Raw genomic sequence first — 21,936 nt, forward strand, 5'->3', positions numbered from 1 at the left:
GGTATCTAACCTACAGTATTATGTCATTTAATTTTTTGAACTTTAGCTATTAAAATGCTAGTAATATTAACCCTTAAACAGCTGGAACGTTGTAGGTAAGAAGCATCAACTGATGATAGCTGCCATTTAATTTAGGCAAAGTTGGTCATTTTTTCATAACTAATTTAGAAAGAATTGGACAGTTAATAAGTTATCAAAAACGTAAAAACTTTATTGAAAACTAGAAAGTCATGCACTGAACATTGTATGATTCTCCTTACAGGATAGCAGGGTTCTTTTTTGTTCGTGATTTTGTCATTTATTATTTTTGTTTTTGATCAGTTTTTATTATTATATGTGCAATAATACAAGTACATGAATAATTAATGTTTTATTTTTCTTAAAACATTGTTTTAATGCACGTTGAGCTGAATGTGGCTTAAACGAGAATGGATCAGATGGTCCGTACTCGCAAAATGCTTCTAAACATGCTCTACAGTCTGCATTTTAACTTGTAAGTGCGTTAGAAAATTCGCAGCCAATCCAATTATTTGCTTGCCTTCCCTCTGGTCAAAGATAATTATGCCTTAATCATAGGGTTTCTTACCTGTCCGTTTAGTTCTTGTGTTCTGTAAGATGCCGTTCAATTGAAAATAGAAAGCATCGCGCGCGCGAGCGTGTGTGTGTGTGATAGGAAGAGAGAGGGAGAAAGAGAAGGGTGGAGGGCAAAATACGTCAGCGAATCAACCTGTCGGAATACGTTTGCTGGAAGAATGTGAAACCTAGTGGAGACAATTTTTGTACTTTACAAGTTGAGCCTATTCTTATGCAGCGAGGGCCAAGTTAAGATGTAAATAACACAAATGAATGTTTAAAACAAGAAATTTTAATGTCTACCTTTCAAATTCCGTTTTTTTCCTCACATACCATTTAATTGGTCCATTGCGGTTACAAATCAGAGGTGAGTGAGAAAAAAACATTGTCGTTTTAGATCTGATTTGTTCTCCATAATTTTCTGCTCATCAAGCGTTTTCTTGAATATGTTAGTTGGACTGGATAATGAGATTATTACTCTTTTTAGAATATTTTGCATTGATGGTTTGTCGATGATTTATGTAAGGTGCTCATCCACATAATCATTATTTTAACCACATCTTTCTTTGTTTTCACAACATTTGCTGGAACTGAGCAAAGCTCTGTGGCCATATTGGATGAAGCCTCCTTGTATTAATTCCCTCTTATTCTTCTTGGATTTACACGTGGCCCAAAAGGTCCAGCCACCTTACTGCCTGGGTTGTTTAGTAGCAGTGTAAAAAGAATAAGTTGAGAAGGAAACTGACACTACTTTCAGGAATTAGGTGTTGGTATAATCCAACTTAAGAATGTAGTTGTTGATGGGTAGTCAAAGTACCTGACAGAAATAGTGAAGCTCTCACGTTCACAGCAGAAAAAAAGATAAGGTAAATGACTATTCCTGGTATTTTTTCATTGCTTCCAGAGTTTATAACTCTGGGAAGGTTGTTTTTTAACTTTGAAAAATAATGGTCCCACCAAAGTGTGCAAAAACACTCTTTAAATGATTGTGACAGGGAACTCCTAAGGAATATTGATGTCACTTGTTCTTTTTTTGTGGGGCATGTTCCTGGTGTCGGAACTTTGTTTGCAGTAATGGTGGTAGCTGCTTAATTTTGGTATAGGAGCATGAGCAAATCATGGTGGTTTTATCTGGCTACTCCCATCATTTGTCCCCTCAGTGTGTATTTCTGTACGTGGTGATGGGACTTAAACTTGATGATGATGGAGATAAACTTGAAATAACAGAATCTTCTCTGGGGCCTAAACAACAACTCGCGTATTTGCGGTTCGTGGTGAATCGTGAAGGGGAGGAGAGGATCCTAGTAGTTGAGGGGTCCAATCCTAAAACACCACTTTGGCTTTGAATTCCTGTAGACTGTAGCCCCTAGGGTCAATTGGCTGGTCCACTTGGGCTAGGGTCAACCAGGTACTAGTGTTGATTGTTCTCAACAGGTGTTGTGGACATTGTATTTGATGCTGGTGTTTGGGTATAGTGCTCCCAAAACCCTGGCGTTGCTGCACTATCATTGTTTGGCATTGTAGTGCGTCCCCTCGTAGGACTCCATGGTGGGTGGGATTAGTGGGAACCAGCATTTTTTAAATTATGGATCCTCCAAATAAAAACTTAAATAAAATAGTGAAAAAACAGTCCATAGGTAACAACTACGTCTTGAAGTTTCTGAACATTAATCTTCAACATCTGTAACTTCCGCACCTCATTTTCTTATATTACATCCTCTTTCAGACAAACTTTTAGGACAAATGTCTCCCTTTTTCATTCAAAAGGGACAAGAGGGATTTGTTGGCTTTCCAAAGTCAGACAAAAAGCTAAGCCCTACTGACATTGGTGGAAACATCCACATCTCAACACAGTAAACTCCTCTTTTATTCAAAGGTGATTGGTGACATACCTATCGACGTTACGCTTCATGCTACTTTCAATTCGTAATGAGGAGTTATTGTTGAGAGGAATTTGAAGAACGTCCACGAGTCAGATTCTCGCTGGTTTCTCCACTCAAGGAGTTTCTGCAGTGAGGCGTATCTCCACTCGCAGAGATGGAATTATGATGCCGAACAACATCCTCATTCTGGCATTTACACCACCACGTCCACCTACCACCATCAAGGCAGGTTATCTTGATTGCAAGATACGGCCATACATTACAAATCTTCTCAGATGTTTCCAGTGTCAGCTGTTTGATCACTTGAAGGCATCATGTCATGGTTTCTTGACGTACGCTTGTTGCAATGGCAAGGACAATGCTGCTTATTAGTGTGAAACGGACCCAGGGCAGGATCCATGGAGGTTTACAGACCTCCCTTGAATAAAGAAAAAAGATGTGTTCGTAAACAAAACGGCTCTCTACCCACTTCACTTACACATAAATAAATAAAAATGGCCACCTTGATACAAACTGTCGAGGTTTACGTTCTAATCTGGATGACATCAAAGCACTGATTGGTTCCTACCATCCTGTATGTTATTCCTCACAGGAAACATTTCAGAAACCTGCCAATACAGTCGCATTTCGGCGATTTTCTTTGCACATAAATGACAGACTATGTGATGGACGAGTGCATGGTTGATTAGCATGTGCCAACCCTGTCTTTGCCACTCTACACATCCTTGGAGGCCATAGCAATCCTTGTTTCCTTGGTCATACCATCACTGTTTGTTCTCTGTACCTGTCGCCTCGAGAGACCTATGATTAATCAGCCCTTGTTTCTCTCATTGAACAGTTTCCATCTCCTTTTTTAATCCTGGGAGACTATTGGTCATCATTCCCTTCGGGGAATGCTGATATTGATGGGGTAGGGGTCGCTCCGTAGAGCGTATGCTTTCTTATCACAACCATTCTCTTTTCAGTAGCAGTTCTTATACTTATTTTCGTGCACCTAGTCAATCCTTTACTGCTATTGATCTCTCAATTTGCTCTCCTTCACTATTCCTCCGTTTTTCATAGAAGGTTGACAATAACCCACGAGGCAGTAATCATATTCCTATAATTTTGAAAGAGACTGGCTGTCGTCGATGCCACCGAACCTGCGTGCCCCGATGGAAGTTGAATCAAGCAAACTGGCCCTCTTTCACTGCTCTCTCAAAATTTGATCCTACCATCGTCTGTAAGCCATCAATAGACGACTGTGTGGCAGCAGTAACTTACTGGATTATAAAGGCAGCTGTTCAATGTATTCCTAAAACCTCGACACTTTTTTTTTCCACGATATTCTCGTCTGTAGTGCGATCCTGCCTGCCACATGGCATGGAAGGCTCAAATACGGGCCTGGGATACTTTTTGAAGGTAGCTTTGCGCGAAATTCAAAACAGACTTTTTGCAGGTATCCCACACTCTCGAATTACATTGCTTTCTAGCAGGTCCATGCACGTGCTCGGTGGGTAAGAAGTCAAAGCCAGAAGGAATTTTGGATTACGTTCACAACCAGCATATTTTATATCACAAGTTCCAAAGTCATATGGGACAAGATTCGAAAAGTCAGTGGGCAATATAGTTCTGTACCTCTCGATCTTGCTCTCTTGATGACCAGAAAGTAGCTGATACCAGAGTCTTGATGGCTAAGAAGGTGGAGGATAAAGCAAAAGTGCTAGATACTTGGCAAAAGCTTTCACCTCTTTCCTTTTGATCTGAATGTCTCTATGACTACAATCGTCTCTTTACACTGGTGGAACTTAAACTGGCCCTTCATCATTGTGGCAGTACAACAGTCGGACCTGATGATATACACTATGAGATGCCGCGCCATCTATCTCACGTTTTCCTTGCTATTTTGCTGATTTGTTTTTAACCAGATAATGTTTTTCTGATGCCTGGCACCGGGATATTGTCCTACCTTTCTCTAAGCCTGAGAAGGATCCCAAGATTCCTTCAAACTACCATCTAATTGCTTTGACAGTCTCTCTGTAAGACCTAAGAGAAAATGGTAAATGCTCGTCTTGTTTGGTTCCTCGAATCAAACAACCTCTTCTCGCCCGTCCAGCGTGGGTGCCGACAACAGTGCTCTACTATGGACCACCTGATTCGACTTGAAGGCTTATAATACTGCATTGAATTATGGTATTTTGCAAGACTTCCATTTATATGGGTTACATGGTCGTTTCCCATTTTTTATTAAAAAATTAATGAACAGACGATTCCAAGTTCGTGTGGGTTCGACATTTTCCCGTTCTTTTCTACAGGAACTTTAAGTTCCTCAGGGCTGTGTTTTGAGTGTCACACTTTTCAGTGTAAAGATTAATGCCATCACTGAACAACTCCCTCTTACTGTTGCAAGCGGGCTCTATGTCAACGACTTTCACATCTCATGTCAGTAGTCGAGCCTGAGGTATAATGAGCTGCAGCTACAAACTGCCCACATTCGTTTACTGAAGTGAACCACTGCAAACGGTTTTAACTCCTCCTTCTCTAAAACCGTTTGCATGCACTTTTGCTGCTAACGGAGTATTCGCCCTCATACTGAACTCCGTATTGGTGAAATTGTGCTACCTGTTGTTTCTGAGACAAAGTTCTTGAGGCTTATCTTTGACCATAAGCTGATCTTTATACCACACATCACGCAGATATGAGTCAAATGTACTAGAGCATTGAACATCCTCCGTGTCCTCTTTTCCACCACTTAAGGAGTTGATTGGTGTTCTGTGCTAAAGATATATCGTGCTCTTATTCGATTAAAACTAGACTATGAGTTACTGGTCTATGGCTCTGCTAGGACCTCGGCCATGAAAATGCTGGACCCAATTCATCATCAGGGACTTTGGCTCTACACTGGGGCTTTCCACACTTCACCAGTTCAGAGCTTACACACACAGTCTCATGAATCTCCTCTTCACCTCCACCGTTTGAAGCTGTCTTTACTCTATGCTTCGAAACTTTAATCCTAATCATAGCATCCCACATAGGGTTGTGGGCTCAGTGGGCCATGCTTTCTCAGAACAGACTATCTGCCATTGCTCCTTTTGGCCTTCGTATCTAGGTGCAGTTGGATGAATTGGGTCTGTCCTTGGATAACTTTGCTGTATCCACTGTTCAGTTCATCCCACCATGACTTATTATAGTCCCCATTTGTGACCTTGCTTCAAGTCATCTGAGAAAAGCAGATACTCCCAATTGAAAATACTGCCTATTATTTGCTGAACATCTTTCGAACTATCATTTCATTTCTATTTATATGGATGGTTCGAAACCAGGTAACTGCGTGGACTCTGCCATGATTTGTTGTGGTTTGGGTTTGGTGGTTGCGTGCAGAATTCCCTCTACAGTTTCTTGTTCAGTTCTGAACTGTACGCTGTTTCTCTTGCCTTGGATTACATAGAAGCCAAGCAGCACTAAAACTGTACTATTTATATTGACTCATTTAGTTCTTTATTGGCCCTGGAATCGCTTCACGTTAGTTCTCACTCTGTTCTTGCCGATATTCAAAATCGACTGGCCTATTTCTCTTTAACATCTACTTCTGTCCAGTTTTTCTGTATACCAGGCCATGTCGGTATTTGCGGGAACGGGCTGCCAACTGGCACAGAACCGAGCCTTGAATGTAGGGCCATAGTTCATGTACAGAACAGGCACTATGGTCCTGCATTCAAGGCTCGGTTCTGTGCCAGTTGGTAGTCAACTTGGAGTGAGCAACGTGAAAACAAGCTTTTCCAAATAAAACCTTCTATTGAGCTTTGGCCGTCTTGCTTCTGTAAGGATCGGAAAGAGGAAGTTGTCCTAACTAGACTACGCATTGGTCACAGTTTTTAACTCGTCGTTTTCTTTTACTTGGAACTGATACACCAATGAGTTGTCTGTGTAGCACTCAGGCCACAATAAGTCACATTTTACTGTATTACCGTCGATATGACTCTCAACGATGGCACCGTTTTAAACATGTTCTGTCCCGGTTTATTTGTAACGTTAGATAGTGTTATTGGGAAATGTTTTTAGTTTTTTAAAGGTCATTCATCTTTTTAAAGCTATTTAAGTTTTTAATTTATACATAAGATTTTTTTTTTTAATGTGATTCGCTTTTAAGAATCAAAGTCTATCTAGTTCGATTTGAAATTAGAAAATGACAGTAACGTCAAATAACTCGAAACCACGACTAGAAAGGCCAACTTTAGGTGGCTAACGCTGAGTTTTGAACTAACCCGTTAGTCATCCTAGCGAGTTATGATAATTACAGTTATGCTATAGAAAGTCCTTTACAACTTGTATTACTGTATTTTCTCTTACCACTGCAGACTACACCCTTGTGCAAATTAATTGAAACAAGACGGAAAATTATGATTTTTTTTCAATTTTTTGCGTTTTATTTCTGAAAATCCAAAAATTACTCGCAAATTAATACATGATATGACCGCCTTTATTTTTCAGAAGATCATTAATCCGCTTTGGCATCGAGTTCACGACTTGATTGCAATATTTACTAATTTTTGGATCGCGATACCACACCTCAATTATAACCTCAATTAGCTTATCTTTCGTAGTACTCTCTTTTCCCCGAAGTTTTTCTTTACAAATCGCCCAAATATTTTTAATAGGATTTAAGCCCGGAGAGTTTCCAGGCCAGTCCAGCACCTTTATTCGCGTTGCAATCATAAGATTTTTCACAAGTTTCGATGTGTGGCATGGAGCCAGATCCTGCTGAAGAATGCCAGATCCATCTGTAAATCTTTTTTTCAATTCTGGAACGACTCTTCTCTGCAAAACTTCGACGTACTGTGGTCCTCGCATCATACCTTCTACGATATGTAAGCATCCTACGCCATAGTAGCTGAAAAAGATCCAAAACATCATCTTCAAGGGATGTTTTACGAACTGATTGATGCGAGATTCCCGAAGTTTCTCACCTGGAGATCTGCGAACATGCAGACTTCTTTGACCCTGTACAAAGAAATGAGTCTCGTCACTGAATAACACCTTCCTCCATTGTTCTTGTGTCCAGTTCTTGTATTTCAGACCCTATTGATACCGTTTTTTCTTCATTGAGTTGGTAAGAAGTTGTTTTTTGACTGGTCTCCTTGCCCTTCTAACGTAATTTCGAATGAAGTAATATTCCTCAAAATTTCGTCATATATCCCAAAAATAGATCGACCGTACTGCAAAATACAGCTAATGACGCTGCCTGTGTGAAAAAAATGACTATTAAAGGAAATCAGCGGGTCCAGGCCTGCACCGGCCATGCTGAAAATATTGTAAAATGACCATTTGTTTCAATTAATTTGCACAAGGGTGTAGATATAAAAATTGGATTTAATGCTATATATTTTTTAATTCAAAAATTAAACTTTGTTTTGTTTTATCTTAATTTCCTTTTATGAATTTTAGTAATTTTACTTCAATTTTAACTTTTTACCGGATTTTTGGCGCAGATTGCATAGTTGTTTGCGCCATAAAACACTAAACCAACCAACCCGTCATTTGAAAGCCTGACAATGAGGGGATAGATGTAAGAGAATCCATTGGTTCTTTAGGTTTCTGGATAAGTCCATTAGCAGCTTCAGGTAGAGAGAATATGTTGAAGGAGTCTTGTAGCACAGCATCCTTGTTCATAAGATAAATTGCTAGTTATGGTCAGAGGGAGATATGTTGTGCAGTTTTTGATGCCTCAGAGTATTCCTCGATGTTGACTTCCTTGTTTGAGAAATAAAAGCTACGCCAGAGGAAATAGTTAGCACAGCAGAACTTATTGATAGCTGAAGATAGAAATGCTTGAAAGAGTCAAAACTGTGATATATAATGCTCTGGAAGTAAAGCATAGTGAACCTTGTTTTTAATTGGTAAGAAGTTCAGCTAGAAAATTAAGTTATAAAAATTTGAATGTTCTGGTTTGTAACAATGCGTTCCAAATGTAAATGTTTGACAAGTAGTGTTAATTAAAGTTGTTTTTGTTTGTTTTCTGTTCAATCATTTGCGAATGTTCCAGTTCAACAGGCGTCATACAAAACTCACTTGATCAGCACGCAACCATGTTCCATCATTGTGTCGTTGCTTAGTGACGACCACAGTTTTATACGAATATTACTTGCAGAGTATGAGAGTCTTCCACCATTGTCTGGGTGTAACAGAAATAAAACCAACTTCTGGTGAAGAAAGAAGGAAGTGAAATTTTAAGTTCCTACACTAATAACTTAAGTTTAGCACCATGAAAATGCTGTCTTATATATTTTTTAAATTTTATATGATTTTGTTTTGATGTAAGCAAAGTCCAATTTAAAGCAAGTACATAGCAGTATCACAGATGTTACTTACTGCATCAGCTCCTACAGTACCATCCAAACTAGAACTGACTCTAACTTGAGCTTCTACCAAAGTATAAATGAAATATTTATTAGAACTGCATGCTTATCAAATAGTTCACTCTACATCATTGAATATACTAATGTAGGTAGTACATGGGAGAGGGGGGGTAATGTATAAATAATAGAATCTGTCATAAGCCTAGTTAGAACTTCTCTCTTGTATATTCACAATACTCTCTTCACTTCCAGACTCATTCTCCGCCTGGATAGACTCACCATTGATTTCGTCTCTTCTAATGGACAAACATCGCATCACATTCTCCAATTGTACCAGATGAAACAATCCCATCCTTCCCTACAATCGGTAAGTTTTAAAAATAACATATTTGTTACTAGGCTATATTTTCGTCTTTTTTCTAATCCTCAGGTTTATAATTTAAAAAAACAAAAAACAACACGTTTAAATAAGAAGTGGTTTGCGATTCTAAAGAGTTTTTAAAAACCACTGTATCAAACAAAAAAAAAATCAGACATTCGGTTCGCTATGTTTTGTTTTGGTGTGATGTATAAGTCACCATCAACGTATTTTACTTCATACAAATAACACTATGTAACACAAATTTCGTTCTTGGGTCGTGTTATTTCTTAATTGCTTACGTTATAAAAGTGCAGAAAATGGCCATTATTCCCTTCAAACTTTGTGTTTGTGACCTGGATAATGAAATTTAGAAATTAACCTATTTTATATGTAAAAACGGGCAAATTTGCACATTTTGATTTATATAAGGTCTGAATAAAACAACATATAAATCAAGATTTACATGTATTTATACTAAAGTTATACAAAAAATGTTTAAAAGTGAGTAGTTTTTCGAGATTTGCGACTGTAAATCACTTTCACGTATCAGCCCCGAAATATAATCTCCCATCATGTTTTTGTTATACACTTCCAGGTCATAAAAGCAAAGTTTGAAGAGAAAATAGGTCTTTTCCATTTACTTTAGGCGTAAGCAATTGGGAAATAATACTTTCTGCCCAGGAACAAGAAGAAGTGAAAATTGTTTTACATAGTTTAATTTAATCTTCTTACGAACATATTAGTTTGTTTGTTTGTTTTGGAATTTCGCACAAAGCTACTCGAGGGCTATCTGTGCTAGCCGTCCCTAATTTAGCAGTGTAAGACTAGAGGGAAGGCAGCTAGTCATCACCACCCACCGCCAACTCTTGGGCTACTCTTTTACCAACGAATAGTGGGATTGACCGTCACATTATACACCCCCACGGCTGGGAGGGCGAGCATGTTTAGCGCGACGGGGGCGCGAACCCGCGACCCTCGGATTACGAGTCGCACGCCTTACGCGCTAGGCCATGCCGGGCCACATATTAGTTTCAGCCACTAGAAAATAACATTCACTAATGTTACTGAAAACACTTGGTATCACTGTTTTTTTTTGTTTTTTTTTATCTAATGTAAAGTAAAATTGATTTGTTTTATATGTACGTACGTGTGTGTATGGGAAATGTGGAATATCTCACAAATAGTAGTTTCCAAAGTCGAAACTATTTTTTTCATAAAAAAAAAAAGTACTGTACCTTCCTGTAATATGTGGTACAAGCAAATAACCACAGTTTAGTTTTATATATCCTCATATTGATACTCTGAAAACTTTTTTTATTCACTGGTTACCAACAGATGTATTCTACGTTTGGTTAATTCGTGTGTATGATAAAACATTCATGTTCGGCTTTCTGTGTAATGTGCAACACGCAAACCATGGTCAGTGCTATATCCTATGTATTTATAAAAATATATATTTTACTGTTCCTTAGTTAGCAAAAACTATATATTTATTCAGGTATTTTTTTGTAACTTCTACTTGAAGTTTTATACATGCTTGTAGCGTCGTTCTCATAAATTGGATGTCCAACTGTCATAATCATACGTTAATAAACGGGCAGATGTTACATACTAATGGCTTTCTTATGGAAGCGTGTACGAACTTTATCAAGGAGTTTTGCCTACACCATGAGATAAGTCCATTTGAAAGGATAAGGTGGATCTTGTACAAGTTGAGTTGGGAGGCTCTCTCCCTTGTATATGGATGTTTGAGAATGTTCTTGATGCAAGTAATTTAGAGAATTGTAGAATACCACACCAAAATCCCTGTCTGAAATGATTGTATCTCTTTCACATCAATTATTACTTTGATCCTTTTTTCAGTTTCAACAGCCAGTAAAAGTTAGTAATTGTGAATTAAAGAAAAAATCGGTCAAGTAACCGAACAGCTTTGACTGTTTGCACAAATAAAGATTCTGTTTCATTTGTACAAATGTATATTTTTATGTTATTATTATCTTTTGCTGTCCATATTTATTTTAATACCCTTTATGAAGTTTCCAAAACCTTTATTTTTGCAGATATTTGATTACCGCATGTCAACTGCTTGAGGACTCCTACGGCAAATGTGACGACCCAAACGTTCACTCCCAACAGCTGCTACAATAATTATGCTACTATACTGCCATCAATGATTGGTAAGTGTAGCGTCCTCTCTCATCATTATAAAATAAATAATTGCAGACAAAATTCAAACAAACTAAGGCTTCTCGTCTAAAATTCAATTAATTCACTAGTGTAGTTTAATATACATGGCTAGACACCCTGAATGACACAGACTGGGCACAATATTAAACAGTAAAATATCTTTATCACTGTATCAGCCATGGGGACGTTATAATGTGCTATTAATCCTACTATTCGTTGGCAAAAGAGTACCCCAAGGGTTAGTAGTGGATGGTGATGACTAGCTGTCTTTCCTCTAGTCTTGTACTGCTAAATTAAGGAATACTAGCGCAGATAGCCCTCGTGTAGCTTTGCGCGAAATTCTAAAACAAACAAACAATCACTGTATCATACCGACATATGTGGATCGATCTACTCGCTAAGTGAGCATCACAGAAGCTAAACATAGGTGAAATATAATAACACAAAAACCTTTGTCTACCGATTACTTACAGCATGCTTCATTTTATATGCTGATTTAATAGAAAAAACACAAAAACAACAAACTTTTCTTCACTATATAAGTTCAAATCATCTACAGGCCTGATACACTTACATAAGTTTAAAAGTTTCATGAGTCATGGTCTAGTTGTTAGGGCCTTTTCCTCTAGGCTCGGGTTCGAATCCCGGTCGCACCAAACATGCTCGCCCTCCCAGCCATGGGGGCATTATATGTGACGGTCAATCCCACTATTCGTTGGCAAAAGAGTAGCCCAAGAGTTGGCGGTGGGTGATGATGACTAGCTGCCTTCCCTCTAGTCTTACACTGCTAACTTAGGGACGGCTAGCGCAGATAGCCCTCGAGTAGCTCTGCGCGAAAATTCAGAAAACAAACAAACAATCCTCTAGGCTATCACTGTTAAATTAGTGACTGCTAGCGCAGTTAATCCCTATGTAGCTTTACGTGAAATTAAAAACAAACACATTTTATGCCCACAAGCAATCAGTGATTTGTTTCTTGTATAAAAATCCCGTCAGTTTTAATAAAAAAAATTACATTTTAAGTGCTCGGAAAACAAGAATCAAAAAGCATTTTCGGCTTTTAAAAATGTTTAAATATTAGTAGTCATTTACCACTATTTTTTTATGTAATTGTTTTAGTCATTACATACAGAATCAGAATATCCTAGCAACGCTGTAATTGAAGTTCCAGCAGTAGCTTAATTACACTACTACAGTGAACTCTAAACCTTTTAAACACCACTTGATAGCTCGTAAAGTGAGGGTTACAATGCTATTTCAGAATACAAGCATTTACAACTTCCTAACGCTTTTCCAATCCTGTGAACTCTTGGTATTCTATAGGCATCATCTACAACCATCAACTATCCTAACTACTTAATTATCGAGCAACTATGCAAGATGCCATCATTTAAATATCTTTCAGTGAAACTTTGTTCATTGGTGCCTGATATAGTGCATACATTCTGCCATGAAACTTCACTTGGTTTATCGGAAAATAAAGAATTTTACTTCCTTTCAATCATTACATTTTCGCCTAAGTGCCACACTGAATTGCTACCCTAGAATATTGAGCAGAAGGTTTTTTTGTCACCTGAGCAGGTCATCAGAACTGCTGCACAGTACCTCCACTGGTGTTTGCTCATATATCGCCTTTTAGACAGTCAGATAAATATCTATTTTTTTTATTTAATCTACTGAGTTAAAATTTTACTATCCTATGATTCGTCAACATGAACCATTTTACTCTTGCATAAGTACATAAGGTTTGTCTATGAAGCATTTATTCAGTTTTTCATCGCGATTAATGCATTAATTGTTCCACTTGACCCGTGTAACTTCCAATTTGATGGACTGATTGGAATGATTTTCTTCCATGCCACAGGAACATTTCAAACTATAACCTGTCTCCGTGTTCAAACTTCCATTTCTTCATTGCTTTATTATATCACACCTATTATTTTATATGATGGCCTTTCCTAATTGTTAATACAGAAATTCATGTGCAAAAACTAACTGTGTAATAATAATAATAATAATAATAATAATAATATACTGTATGTTTCTACTTCACTGTTGATACAACAGCCAAAACCAGGATATTCAGTGAATAGATAAAACTCGCCATGAGGCAAGACAATCATTTGGCATTTGTGTTACAGATCCATTAATAATGTACAATAAAAAACAAATCATGCTTTCGCGAAATTGTGGCTCAACATGCAAAAATCAATCCTTTTGTATTTTTGAAATTCTTCAGTTATTTCACAGAAAAGGCAGAGTTTCGTTTTCTGATGGATTTCCGTCAGTTGGAAAAAAAAATTGGTGAAATAAAAATCCGACTTTTTAATTCAATACTCGGAGCTTACAGATGAACAACAAATACAAATTTATTTTTACTTTTGAAACATTCAAATGAACATTTACCAATATGCAACTTCGGAAAACCTCAGAAATATTGTAGATAACATGTATATTAATGGTATAGGTGATCAGCAGTTTTCCGAAGTTCATTATACACCACATCAAGGCGGACAGTGTTGAAGATGTGAATTTTTCTAATTATTTTATATACAATTTATCAATGATCCATTCATAGTGATTCCCGTACACAGTTATTAAAGCCACCAAGCTCGATCTGTATTTACTTAATTTTATCTGTAATAGGCCTAAAACTTGTGAGTGACATAGCGAAGAACAACCTAACTTTATCGTGAAACTAGACAGTCTAAACTCTAAAGTTTATGTTAACAACGACATCTTCGTTAACATGGTAAGGTTAGATGTAAAGGATGTTTATCCGGCTGCACGCTTTGTAAGCATGTTAGGTCTTAATGCCAATAATGCAGCATAATCCAAAGATCCTAGACTAGCTTTAATAGTATTTTAACATAAATGCACATCATAATTCCATTATTTCAGTAGTGCCTATTGGTATTAGTTACTGTTGTAACTTTAACTTAGTAAGTGGAAACTGCAAATCTAACAAGTCTGTGTTACTTGCAAACGGGACGGAGGTAATGGGTTGTGGTAATAAAAATCTGCCCATTGAACTTAAAAAAAAAAAGAATACCGAAAGCCTAAGATATTGAGTCTCATTTCTGTTTGTTACGTCACATTAGCAAAAGTATTGCTTCATTAAAAGCTTATTTGAGATATACGATCTTTTGAAAACAAACTTCTTTTGAGTAAGAGGCTCCTACTGCGTTTCGCAGTGTAAAAGCTGCGGTGCTGACCTTCCAGATATTTCCTTCTTGAGTGTTTTTCAGTCAATTCAACTTCTTTCTGTTACTATCTCTAATTTTAGTGATGCTTGTTCGGTACGCATAGATGGTAGTGTTGATAATACTGTATATAACAATTACACGTAAGGATAGTAAAAACAATCTTGATAAGATACCAGATTTGGCTCAGGATGTGTAGTTATATACAGATATTTTTAGACTGGATAGTAGACGTAGCCATAAATTTAAAATTTGCTACAAACATGAGCTACCACTTTATTATAGTGAGGTATTAAATCAGTTTCTTCCTCATAGATTATTTTGAAAATGAAATAAAGTTATGTAAGAGTAGTATACATTTTTGCAAGAGCAACCATCACAGACTTGTTTAGAAAATGTAACATATAGGAGTCTGTGGTAGCGTCTTTACTCTCCGATCTGTATGGTACAACTCCTATTACCTTTAATGAACAAGAGGGAACGTTATATCTGGTCCATCATAATGTGAATATCAGATTGGATTTCTTCAGATAGTGCAATATCTCATCAGATCGATTATTTGTCCCTCCCCTAACTATATACCTTTCTTTGTCTACAGTATGTGTTAATTAGCATAAATTTTAGCATATATAATTTTGGATTCTATTTCATTCTGCAATTGTGACTATAACATTGCAAACACCCCCTATAACACTCGAGTTTTTACTAAAGCACATTACAAAAACTGAAATGCACAGTCTTTAGTCCATCCGTAAATTTTATAGCCAACTAAATAAACTTTATTACAGAAGAATCTGAACGGAGAATCTGAAATGTATAACACACTGTTTGGTATAATTCTAGCTTCAACTGGTTATCAATATGTCATAGACATTTATTTTGCACTTGAAGCACAATTATTTAATAGGTATGAAGATGAAAATGGACATCAAAGCAAATATCAGTAAATAGCATACCTAAATAAAAAGGATAACACATAAATATTCACTGGCACCAGCACACTGTTCTCTAATGTTTTTCTACTTAACCTAAAGGAGCAACAACACACTAGCGAGCTCGAAATAATGCACACGATTTCTGAAAAACATTTTTTACAAATACCACGAGTTTCCCAGGCTTAGAATAAATATTCATAATTTTTCAGATTTTTCATGATGCATGGAAACCCTTCAAATGTATTTTAAAATTCGTTAGAACATATAATGGTCAAGCAAGCTTAGAAAAATTTGCTATGAATAATCAATGACGAAACGAAATTGAAGTTTGCTAAGGATCTCTCATTCATTCATGGTTTTGGTACTGTTTGCAGTGTTTATTGAGACTATCTCTTCCCATAATGTGTTAAACGAATTCTGCTTGTATATGCAAAAGCTCTTGCTCCCTTGACATCTTTTGAAACCTCTTTCTTATCCACATGTAAATATTCCCAGGTTTTCAGAAGTAGAAATATACATATGATAAATTGCATGATATCGTCGATATAGATCTGGCATTTTTCCTGTTGTAACTTTCTCACTGGGATCTTCATCAGCTGCTTGAAAGTAGTGGGGACATTGCATAGGCCAGATGGCATGGCATAATTCATACTGGCCATCTCGAGTGATTATAAGCAGTTTTGAGCCCGCTTTCATCATTCAGCTTGAGTTGCCAGTATCTGGAAGGCAAGTCTAAAGTACTAAACCAAGATATGATAAAGATATATACGTGGGTGATTACACTTTTGCATGATTGAGCAGCCATTGCAGGCCCTTTAGAAAAGGTGGTATCTGGTGATATGTGTAATACGTTACCTATTACACATAGTGAACAGGCAAGTATTAACATGCTTATTAAGATTGAGATGATCCACTGATGGAAATTGTTTAGTTCCTCATAATATTTGATTGAATCTTATCAAAACACTGGCACACTTTAGCTACAACTATGTGCTAATCACTCGACTGCCTCTTGACCAAGTAGGTAGTTTGTCAGATCCAACGTTGCACTACCTGTGAGTCCAGCTGTTTCTAGCAACAACCTGCTTAACATATTTGAGGAAGTGGTCTAAATTTCGTATGGGTTAACCTTAACTCTATCTTCATAGTCAAACTCTTCCTCCCTTTTTTAATAAGTATTTTGTGTAGGAAATGACATTGTCAAGTTTAGCCAAATACAAAACTAATACTGCGAAGTATTACAACGGAATATAGAAAAGTGTAGCCATTAAGAAACAAAATGCTAAAATGGTAATGGAAAACGTTTAACCTTTAGTACCTTACTCTGATTATTTTCAAGTACGTTAAATATTCAACTTTGGGTTGAAAGAAAGAAAACGGTTCTAAATTGAAAGTGAAAGATGTCTTTATTTATTCAACAACACAAGTCACATGCAACAAGAGCACACTGACAACACTGCTTTTATAAACGTCTTGCTAGTGGAGCATTATATCAGAAGAGAATCTTAATAAAGCTGAGGAATTTGACTGCACTAGCACCATCTCTTTCACAGTGCCTGCACTACAGATGCAATTGGTCATTCTTCATGTAAAAATGGAGGATGCAGCCACTAGATATTTCAAAACTTAAATGCAACAATATTGCTAGGCACAGGATACAAAATCAAAATAGTACTCAGTAATATTATCCAGGAGAAAGCCTAAAAACCTAAAATTGAGGAACATGCTTTGACCATATTGAAGTACCTTTAAAAAACATCATTACAACTCGAAGCTGATTTTTCTATACGGAACTCGACACACATGCCCAAATGTATATTTATGTATATCTGAAAAGAATAAATAACTTTAAGCGGTTCAGTCTTTCTAAAGTAAACTTTAAAAATTTCGCATTCTCCCAAATACTACACCTGTAGTTAGAAATAACATAAAATGCATATTAGCTTAACTAGAAAATTTCAATTTTATAATGTCTAGAAGTTGTAAAGTGAACATTCTTTCATTTTATTATTGCAAACTGTCCTTTCTATTTCAATTAGTATGTTTTTAGCTAGAGGAAGTGTGGATATCACATTATAAAGTGCATTATTTAATCTCTGGAATTTTTTTGAAACAGTATAATCGGGAATTAGGCGTGAGTAGCGAGTTGAGATTGTTGATCAACTATTGATCAACATCACCATTGTTAGATTGTGACTTACTATAATTGGATTTGATCGTCATTCTTATAAAGCATCCATGGCTCTAAAGTATGATTTCTTCCGGCAATGAAGAGGTGAAAAAATCGGATTTTCAGGTTGTTTGGCGTTTTATGGCGCAAAGCAACCACGCTATTTGCGCGTGCGGAAATACAGCCCGACACATTAACCAATCTACGATTGCACGGAATCTAAAGTTAGGTCCAGTTTTAGTTAAGTTGAACTTTTATAAATTGTACTTAGAAAAATTAAAATGTTTTTGTAATCAGTAAGTCCACTAGAATTTAACTTTATCTTTGTACCTAACTATCCAAATCTCAAAAGAACCAGCCCAATAAAGAAGTGGTTTAAATGATATTGTATTTAACTTAAGGTAAAAAAGTCGAACATGTTAATAACAAATTGCTTTAAGTTAACAAAACTTCAGATTAATACAATACCTAAACCACTCACGTCAATATTTTATTCTGTTAAATCTGTAGTTAACGTTTGAGAACATAAACGCAAAGTGAAGAATGGGAAAATTTCGTTTACTCTATTGAGGTCACTTCCAACAACTAAAACAAACACAAAATATGAACTTATACTTGTGTAACTTCACTCAGTAGGTAGATTAAAGTTTTCTTTAAAATCATATATCGTTCTGTTTTCTTATTTATTACTTGTAATAATGACCAAAGCTTCACACCAGCGTCCTCTAAATTTCTCTGTGACACAACTTTGAGAAAAAAATTTGTGCGGCCCCACACAGCACTCAAAATGATTTATCAATCGACACGTTCTCATGGCGATTTCCAATTTTTTTCTTAAATCTAGAACAAACGTAAACCTAACTGTCAAAGTGCGAAGGTTAATCCATGCTAAAATTGAAGATAAATATATGAATAAATAAATAATATATGCATTAAAGTTTCCTAAAACGACGACCTGGTCGATAGCAATTTATGGTTACGAGAGTTTAACCTTTTTAAAAAGCGTACATCAAGGTATTGGAAACGTTTGAGACGCATGGCTATCGGAGGTTACTGGGAGTAAGTTGGACAGACCACCCGAAGGGAGTCGGTACTGAAGAAAGTGGGAGCAGAACCGTAACTTGTCTGACACCAAACAACGAAAGCTGAGATATTTTAACCACATCTCCAGAATCAACAAGATTGAAAGATGCCGTTTACGTGAACGACAGCTTAGAAGATGGATGGATGACATCAAGGAATGGACAGAACTGTCATTGCCCCAGTACATTCACAGGGCAAGAAATTGGAACGTATAGGTTTGTGACAAACATACAAACTATAATCTTCTACTTTCAGCAATGAGGAAGAAAGCAAACTAGACGAGATTTTTATTAAATAATCCATTTTGATATTTGTTCATATATTTATTTCAACATTTTGGCGTTATTTATTTGTTTGGTATTAAGCACAAAGATGTACAATAAGCTATCCATACTCTAACCATCGTAGGTATCTAATTACAAACTTTGGTGCAAACTGTGACAACACTGAGCCTCTAGGTGGGTGCCCTATATTTGGCATGGATTATCTTTTATATGAAAGAGGTAGGTATAGTTGTGTAAAAGAGAAATAATTCATATTTTTTATTCTTAAACATTTCACTTGAATATTCACAAAGTAATAAAGAGGCATATGCTGATAATATAGCCGAAGGCCCACCCATCCAACGAGTTTTTTAAAAGTTATTTGTCAGCTTATTGCACTGTGTTTTTACTAATGCTGTGAGGTCAGCAGGTAGGAGAGTTATTATTTTTCTTTCTTTAATGCAATCATATCCGTGGACATCGTAATTACATGTGGTTGTGATTCACAGTTTGTGATTCACAGTTTGTATAATTTTTCCAGAATATTATACAATATTACAATGACTGTTGTATTCATAGATTGATATTTTGATTAATAAATCCCAGGACATTAACCAGTTGTTGTAAAAGAAGCTGATAATTCTTTGACTGATTAAAAACGTGTCCCTGTTGATTTTAGACCTTTAAAAAATAATAAATTAATAATACGCATTCACAGTAATAGACATGAAGGCGAGATTAATTCTGAATAACTTGATCGTGGGTATAAATTTAAATGGTCAAGTGTAATATTTACTTTGCAAACATTTATTTCCGAAGTCAGATTATTTAAACAATTTCTAGCAATGGTTTTAGTTAGTTATACATTAATGGTCCCTTAACTGCTTTACAGTGGGGATACTTATAAGATTTTGGAAGAATTATCTACTTTTGTGGTAGAATTAAAGTGTTGGAAGTATTGACTTCAATATGGAGAATATAAGGTTTAAGATTGAAAAAACTAGGTCCAGATCTATTCTTTTGTTAAAATAAAAAATCTTGCTTTTCTGTAGGTATAAATGTGGGGAAAAAATTTGCCTAATGGTGTGAATGATGATGGCAAATACAATAATTGTGTATATTTGTTAGATAAATGATAATGCTCTATTTGGTTTAATTTTGTACGTTTTATTTGTCTTAGTGGATGGAGAGCTGACCAAGAATGAAATAGCCTTCTGTCATCTTGATCTTTATTTTGTTCATTGCTTGAGTATAATGTCATGTTCTTATAACCATTCATCTTGAAATCATGACTCAAGTAAGAAAATCCACTGGTTTCTTTGTTTATTAAAGTCAAATGCAAATAATGGATATAAGGGAAGTAAAGATTTAGTTTTTACTAAATCTAATCTGACATACTTTAATACAGAATCTAAAATCTTATTAAAGGTGAATTTTACAGAAAAAAGAAAACTTTGCAGTCAAAAGAACTACTCATACTGATTAATTCTGCAGGTTTACATTTTTTAATAAAAAATACGTGCCAATAAATGAAACATAGAACTTGGTGCAGAAAGAGCCCTTTTCGAGCGGCAATCCGAACGTTTTAGTTTTTACGTTTGCCGCTAGTAAAAGTACTGTGACGTAATAGTTGTCAAACAAACCGCCAACGCGCGTTGAATGTAAATAAACATGGCCAGTACATACGGAGAAACAGAGGCGGAGTCTGTTTTGACTTTGTGTTCTGAACAGTGACGAGTAGCGCCATATCAATTCGAACCTACTCTGAACGAACCTAAAACAGTTACTTTTGACACAGATCTAACAAGTTCTAGTGACGATGACAGTTCCACGAGCGAGAGTAGCGGAACTGTGAGTGATACTGATAGCGCCCAAGCCGGTTGCGAGTCGGTCATACCTCCAGTGGAACAATGGTAAGCCTAAGTCATGACAACAAATATGGTTTGTATTATTTAACGTGCAATTTTAAGCATCTCGAAACCTGTGTGGTGCTTATAAATTATTGGTATCACAAACTGGGTTTTATTTGTTTATACTTTGCCGACTATGGTAACTAATACTCGGCCCATCCACAATCATTGTACTGGGTATTTATGACTCGTAACAAAATGAATTTCAATTATACGTCATAATTCTGTCTATAAAATCAAACTAGATGTAGCAGTCTGAATAATTAATTTTTCTTGAAATGTTAAATTTGAAAAATGAAATTTTAAAACCTTTCCATATTTAAAAATGATACAAAAACATCTACAGAATGATCTACAAGCTTTCAAACTTGGAATATACTCTATTTGGGATAGATTTGTCCATTGTCTAGACTAGGAAATCAAGGTTCACTGACTTTCAGGTGCCACAAATGCAAAACACGCTCATGAATGTGAAATCTGTATGTCTAGTTACATTCTTCAAAAACTTGTGTACTTTTTAAATTATTATATTATACTAGTTATTGTTTATCGCTTTATACTGCACACATACCTCTAAGTTTGTTCTTTTCGTGATGGCTTCAGAGGGATGGAACCTGTACGTTCTACACAAGGAAAGATGGTGGGGACGATCCTGTCTACTGTTGATGGTTTTTTCAGTCTCAACCTGCCTGGCTTGAAACCCATGGAATTCAAAACAGTGGGATCTGACACAAAACATGAGCGTTCAAAGTGATCTTGACAAAGCTTTGCATGGTGTGAAGGAGTCCAGTTCTTCCTATTGACCATCCACACCCACTGTCGCGACGTTACCGGTTCCTTCTCCTTGCACGGAAACGAAAAGAAGCTTTTGCTCGATGCCGAAACGTTTTTACAACCATAAGCAACGCAGTAAACCATGTTATCATAAAACAAAAATAACGTAGCAATATCAAGACAAAAAATAGTCTCACAAGTATGAAATTCGAAAAAAGCATCGATAGATTTACGTAAAACACCAGCACTGAAAGGAATA

General features: G+C 36.3%; 1 long non-coding RNA gene across 2 annotated transcripts in view; it reads left to right on the top strand.

Annotated features, from left to right (window-relative positions):
- Window positions 1-20,296, top strand: part of LOC143256829 (uncharacterized) — a 62,411-nt gene extending 42,115 nt beyond the window's left edge. The window contains exons 3-5 of one of the 2 annotated variants that reach the window (XR_013031564.1): window positions 9,044-9,158; window positions 11,213-11,329; window positions 20,174-20,296. This is a non-coding gene — a long non-coding RNA (uncharacterized LOC143256829). Of the gene's footprint in view, window positions 1-9,043; window positions 9,159-11,212; window positions 11,330-20,173 lie in introns of those variants that run through there. The other variant, XR_013031565.1, reaches the window with a different exon arrangement.
- The last annotated feature ends 1,640 nt before the right edge of the window (window positions 20,297-21,936 follow it).

The sequence above is a fragment of the Tachypleus tridentatus genome, chromosome 7, assembly GCF_004210375.1.
Source record: "Tachypleus tridentatus isolate NWPU-2018 chromosome 7, ASM421037v1, whole genome shotgun sequence".
NCBI classification, from domain to species: domain Eukaryota; kingdom Metazoa; phylum Arthropoda; class Merostomata; order Xiphosura; family Limulidae; genus Tachypleus; species Tachypleus tridentatus.